General features: G+C 42.9%; 1 long non-coding RNA gene across 1 annotated transcript; it reads right to left on the bottom strand.

The window, feature by feature from the left end:
- Positions 1 to 274: 274 nt before the first annotated feature.
- On the bottom strand, positions 275 to 972 carry LOC139026758 (uncharacterized). The gene is made up of 3 exons (XR_011478684.1): positions 948 to 972; positions 866 to 893; positions 275 to 328 (listed from the first exon to the last, which is right to left on the bottom strand). It is a non-coding gene; the product is annotated as an uncharacterized lncRNA (long non-coding RNA).
- Between the last annotated feature and the right edge of the window lie 4621 nt (positions 973 to 5593).

The raw sequence follows: 5593 nt of genomic DNA, 5'->3' as shown, positions 1-5593 counted from the left end.
TTTCTGTACAAATTCCCAATAAACATGATTGCGGTTTCAAAGGGCAGCCAGGTCACCTTGTGATACAAGACATTATTCGACGTCCCATCCATCTTGAGGAGTGGGAGATGACGTGGAAACTGGCACTAGGTGGCTATACGTGTGCGATGTTGCCTTTCAGGTAGGTTTTGGGTTTTTACCCTGGCGTTGTGGAAGGAGGGACCGGCAATCTTGTCTCTGTTTGTTCTCTTAACCCTATCCCAAACCTTAACCCTTTACCTTAACCCATTCAGAACCCTATCCCAGACCTTAACCCTTTACCTTAACCATTCATAACCCTATCCCAAACCTTCAAAACCTTACCTTAAACCATTCATAAAAACCTCTATCCCAACCTTAACATGTTTGAGTTATTGCTTGAACTTATCCCAAACACTTAAAAAATTTCATAACCCTATCCCCAAAACCTTTACTTGTTTGGAGTTATTGGCCGAACTTATCCAACCTTACTATTTTGGAGTTAGCCTGAATTATCCAGACCTTAACTATTGGAGTTATTGCCTGAACTTATCCCAAACCTGAAACTTATTTGGAGTTATTGCCTGGAAACTGTATCCCAAACCTTAACTTTTGAGTTATTGCCTGAACTTATCCTTAACCCTTACCTAACCATTCATAAACCCTTCCCTAAACCTTAACCCTTACCTTAAACCATTCAGAACACTGTCCCAACCTAAACCCTACCTTAACCATTTCATAACCCTATCCCAAACCTTAACCATTCATAACCCTTATCCCAAAACCTTAAACCTTACCTTAACCATTCATAACCCTACCCAAAACCCTTAACCATTCATAACCCTATCCCAAAACGTTTAACCCTTACCTTAACCATTCATAACCCTATCCCAGACCTTAAACCCTACCTTAACCATTCATAAACCCTATCCCAAAACCTTAAAACCTACCTTAACCATTCATAACCCTATCCCCCAAACCTTAACCCTTACCTTAAACCATTCATAACCCTATCCCAACCTTACACCCTTACCTTAACCATTCATATTCCCTATCCCAAACCTTAACTATTTGGCAAGTTATTGCCTGAAACTTACCCCAAAACCTAACTAATTTTGGGTATTGCCTGACGTTATTCCCAAACCTTAACGTTATTTGGAGTTATTGCCTGAACTTATCCCAAACCTAAACTATTTTGGTTAAATGCCTGAACTTATCCCAAACCTTAACTATTTGGGAGTTAATGCCTGAACTTATCCAAACCTTAACTATTTGGAAGTTTAATCATCTAACTTTTATCCCCATAACCATTAACTATTTGGATTGTTTACAATGCCCTGAACTTATCCCAAACCCTTAACTATTTGGAGTTAAATGCCATTGTGAACTTTATCCCAATCCTTAACTATTTGAGTTAATTCCATGAACTCTATCCCAAACCTAACTATTTGGAGTTTAAATTTGCCTTGAACTTATCCCAAACCTTAACTATTTGGTTAATGCCTGAAAACTATCCCAACCCTTAACTATTTGGAGTTAATGCTGAAACTTTATCCCAAACCTTAACTATTTTGAGTTAATGCCTGAACTTATCCCAAAACCGTAAACTATTTGGAGTTATTGCCTGAAACTATCCAAAACCTTACATTTGGAGTTAATGCCTGAACTTATCCCAAAACCTTAACTATTTGAGTTAATGCCTGAAACTTATCCCAAACCTTAACTAATTTGCGAAGTTAATGCCTGAACTTATCCCAACCTTAACTATTTGGAGAGTTTAATGCCTGAACTTTCCCAAACCTTAACTATTTGGAGTTAATGCTGAACTTATCCAAAACCTTTAACTATTTGGAGTTAATTGCCTGAACTTATCCCCAACCTTAACTATTTTGAGCTTTTAATGCCTGAACTTATTCCCCAAACCATTAACTATTTGGAGTTATTGCCTGAACTTATCCCGAACCTGAACTATTTGGAGTTATTTGCCTGAACTTTATCCCAAACCTTAACTTTTTGAAAGTTATTGCCTGAAAACTATCCCAACCCTTAACGTATTTGGAGTTAATGGCCTGAACCTTTATCCCAAACTTAACTATTTGGAGTTATTGCCTGAAAAACTATCCCAAACCTTAAACTATTTGAAGTATTTGCCTGAACTTAATCCCAAACCTTAACTTTTTGGAGTTAATGGCCTGAAACTTATCCCAACCTGAACTTATGGAGTTATTTGCCTGAACTTATCAAAACCCTTAAACTTATTTTGGAGTTATTGCCTGAAACTTATGCCCCAAACCTTAACGTATTTGGAGTTATTCCTGACTTATCCTTAACCCTTACCTTAACCATTCATAACCCTATCCAGGACCTTTAACCATTCATAACCCTATCCAGACCTTAACCATCATAACCCTATCCCAGAACCTTAACCATTCATAACCCTATCCAGACCTTAACCATTCATTAACCCTATCCCAGACTTCATTCATAACCCTTATCCGACCTTAACCATTCATAACCCTATTCCCAGACCTTAACCATTCATAACCCTATCCCAGCCTTAACCATCATAACCATTTATCCCAGACCTTAACCATTCACTAACCCTATCCCAGCCTTAACCATTCATAACCCGTATCCCAGACCCTTAACCATTCATAACCCCCTATCCAGACCTTAACCTTTCATAAAACCCTATCCCAGACCTTAAAACCATTCATAACCCTTATCCAGACCTTAAACCATTCTAACCCTATCCAGACCTTTAACCCTTACCTTAACCATCATAACCCATCCCAGACCTTAACCCTTTACCTTAACCATTCATTAACCCTATCGCCAGACCTTAACCCTTACTTAACCATTCATAAACCCTATCCCAACCTATAACCACTCACGTTAACCATTTACATAACCCATATCCCAGACCTAACCCCTTCCTTAAACCACTTCATAACCCTATCCCAGACGACTTTAACCCTTACCTTAACCCATTCAATAACCCTATCCCAGGACCTTAAACCCTTACCTTTAACCATTCATTAACCCTATCCCAAACCTTAACCCCATTACCTTAACCATTTTTCATCAAACCCTATCCCAAACCTTAACCCTTACCTTAACCATTCAGAGTTTGAGGTTTGAGGAAACATGTATGAATGTCTAATTCAGAACATTAGAGTGTGATCTTAGTAGCTCAATGGATACAGGGAATGATTGCAGGGATGAAAGGAATGGAAGGAGATATGGATGGATTGAATTGGAGGGAGGGATGGAGAGATGGATGGGATAGAAGGCATGGAGAGATGGATGAGGGGAGGGATAGATGGAGGGTGGAGGATGAAGGAAAAGAGAGAGGGATTGGATGAGGAGGGATGGAGGGATGGAAGGATAGAAGGATTGGAGAGATGGATGGAGGGATGGAAGGTATGGATGGAGGGGATGGAGGATAGAGGAGATGAATGGAGGATGGAGGGATGGAAGGATAGAAGTGGAGGATGGTATGGAAGGGATGGAGGGTATAGAAGGATGGATGGATGGAGGGATGAGAGGGATGGGAGGGATTGGAGGGATGGAAGGGATAGAGGATAGGGATGGAGTAGGGGGATATACGGGGGATGGATGAGGTGATGGATGGAGGATAGGGGGATAGAGGGATGGGGGTGGAGGGATAGAGGATAGGGGGATGGATGGAGGGATGGAGCGGATAGAAGGATGGAAGATGGATTGGATGGATTGGATGGATGGAGGGATGATGGAGGGATTGGAGGGATGGATGGAGGATGGATGGAGGGATTAGGGGGATGAGGGATGGGGGATAGGAGGGATGGAGGGATGGAGGAGAGGATTAGAGGGATAGGGGGGATGGAATGGAGGGATGGAGGATAGGGGGATTAGGGGGATTGAGGGATTGAGGGGATGGAGGGATAGAAGGATGGATGGGATGGATGGAGGGGATTGGATGGATGGAGGATGGAGGGATGGATGGATAGAGGCATAGGGGGATTATTTTTCAATGTCTAGTTAGCCCGTATAGTTATACTTCAAACTCATTAATTAGCATGTAATTATCTCTTTAAGCAGGTAAAGAATTCCCAGAAGGAGGGATGGGAGCTGATGGTAGGATAGAGATAGAGGGGGAACCTGGATCTGAGGATGGAGGGATAGAAGGTGGAGAGATGATGGATGGATGGATGGAGGGGATGGAGGGTTGGATGGCAGGGATGGAGAGATGGAGGAGTAGGAGGGATATGGGGATGGAGGGATAGGGGGATAGGGGGATAAGGGGGGATAGAGGGAATGAGGGATGGAGGGGATGGAGGATCTTAGGCGGGGTATGGCATGGAGGGGGTGGATGGCAGGGATGCGAGGGCGCATGGATAGTAATACAATTTTCAAACAACGAAACAACAGAGGCCATGTAGGAACCCAGGAGACGATGAAGAAGAGACACACGGAGAAATTCCATCTTCAATCCTGCTCTTGGAATCCGATTATAAATACACTTTCAAGCTCTCGAAACAATGAAACGTAAGCGTGCCAATAGTATTATAGGGAATAAAGCAGGCAATTTAAATCCGGACCTGAAAGCCAATCTTAATGTTAGTAAAAAAATTGCAATTTTGTATGCAAACAAGGTCTGACAATCTGGAGACGCCGTTCAGCTGGCAGACAATGGTGTTAAATTGTGACCAAAGGGGAAGAGGAGGAGTCACCACTTCTCTTTTTCATCTCATACCTGTTGTCTATTTCGCCATTCTTCACACACCCCCCAATGCATGCACCGTAATTACACCACACACACACACACACACACACACACACACACACACACACAGACACACACACACACAGGACACAAGACAACAGACACACACACACACACACACACACACACACACACACACACACACACACACACACACACACACACACACACACACACACCACACACAACACAGACACAGACACAGACACAGAACACACACACACACACACACACACACACACATCACCACACACACAACACACACACCACACACACACACACACACCACACCACACACACGACAGGGGGCGGACTGGGCAAGAATTCCGGGCCCTGCGCACTTTATCCACATAGCGGGCACGCATCAGTTTATAAAAAGCCATGCATACGACTATATTGCCAAAATTAGGCCTGTGATATGTTGTTCCCCTGAATCAACACCTACCCTCAGTGTTAATTACTACAGGCCCAACTTAACATGCTTCCCCAAAATCAAACACCTACCCTGCAGGTGTTAATTACCTACAGGGGTCCAGACTACATGTTCCCCTAAAATCAACACCTTACCCCTCAGTGTAATTACTACAGGCCCAGACTAACATGTTCCCTGAATCAAACACCTTACCCCTCTCAGTGTTAGATTACTACGGCCGTCCAGCACTAACATGTTCCCCTGAATCAACACCACCCCACGTGTCTAATTACTACAGGGCCCAGGACTAAACATTGTCCCCTGAATCAACACTTACCCTCAGTGTTAATTTACTACAGGGGCTCCAGACTTAACATTGTTCCTGAATCAACACCTTACCCTCCAGTGTTAATTACTTA

The sequence above is a fragment of the Salvelinus sp. IW2-2015 genome, unplaced genomic scaffold, assembly GCF_002910315.2.
Source record: "Salvelinus sp. IW2-2015 unplaced genomic scaffold, ASM291031v2 Un_scaffold5710, whole genome shotgun sequence".
NCBI lineage: Eukaryota > Metazoa > Chordata > Actinopteri > Salmoniformes > Salmonidae > Salvelinus > Salvelinus sp. IW2-2015.
Note: the sequence above shows the minus strand (reverse complement) of the source record. Positions and strands in the feature narration are given on the sequence as shown.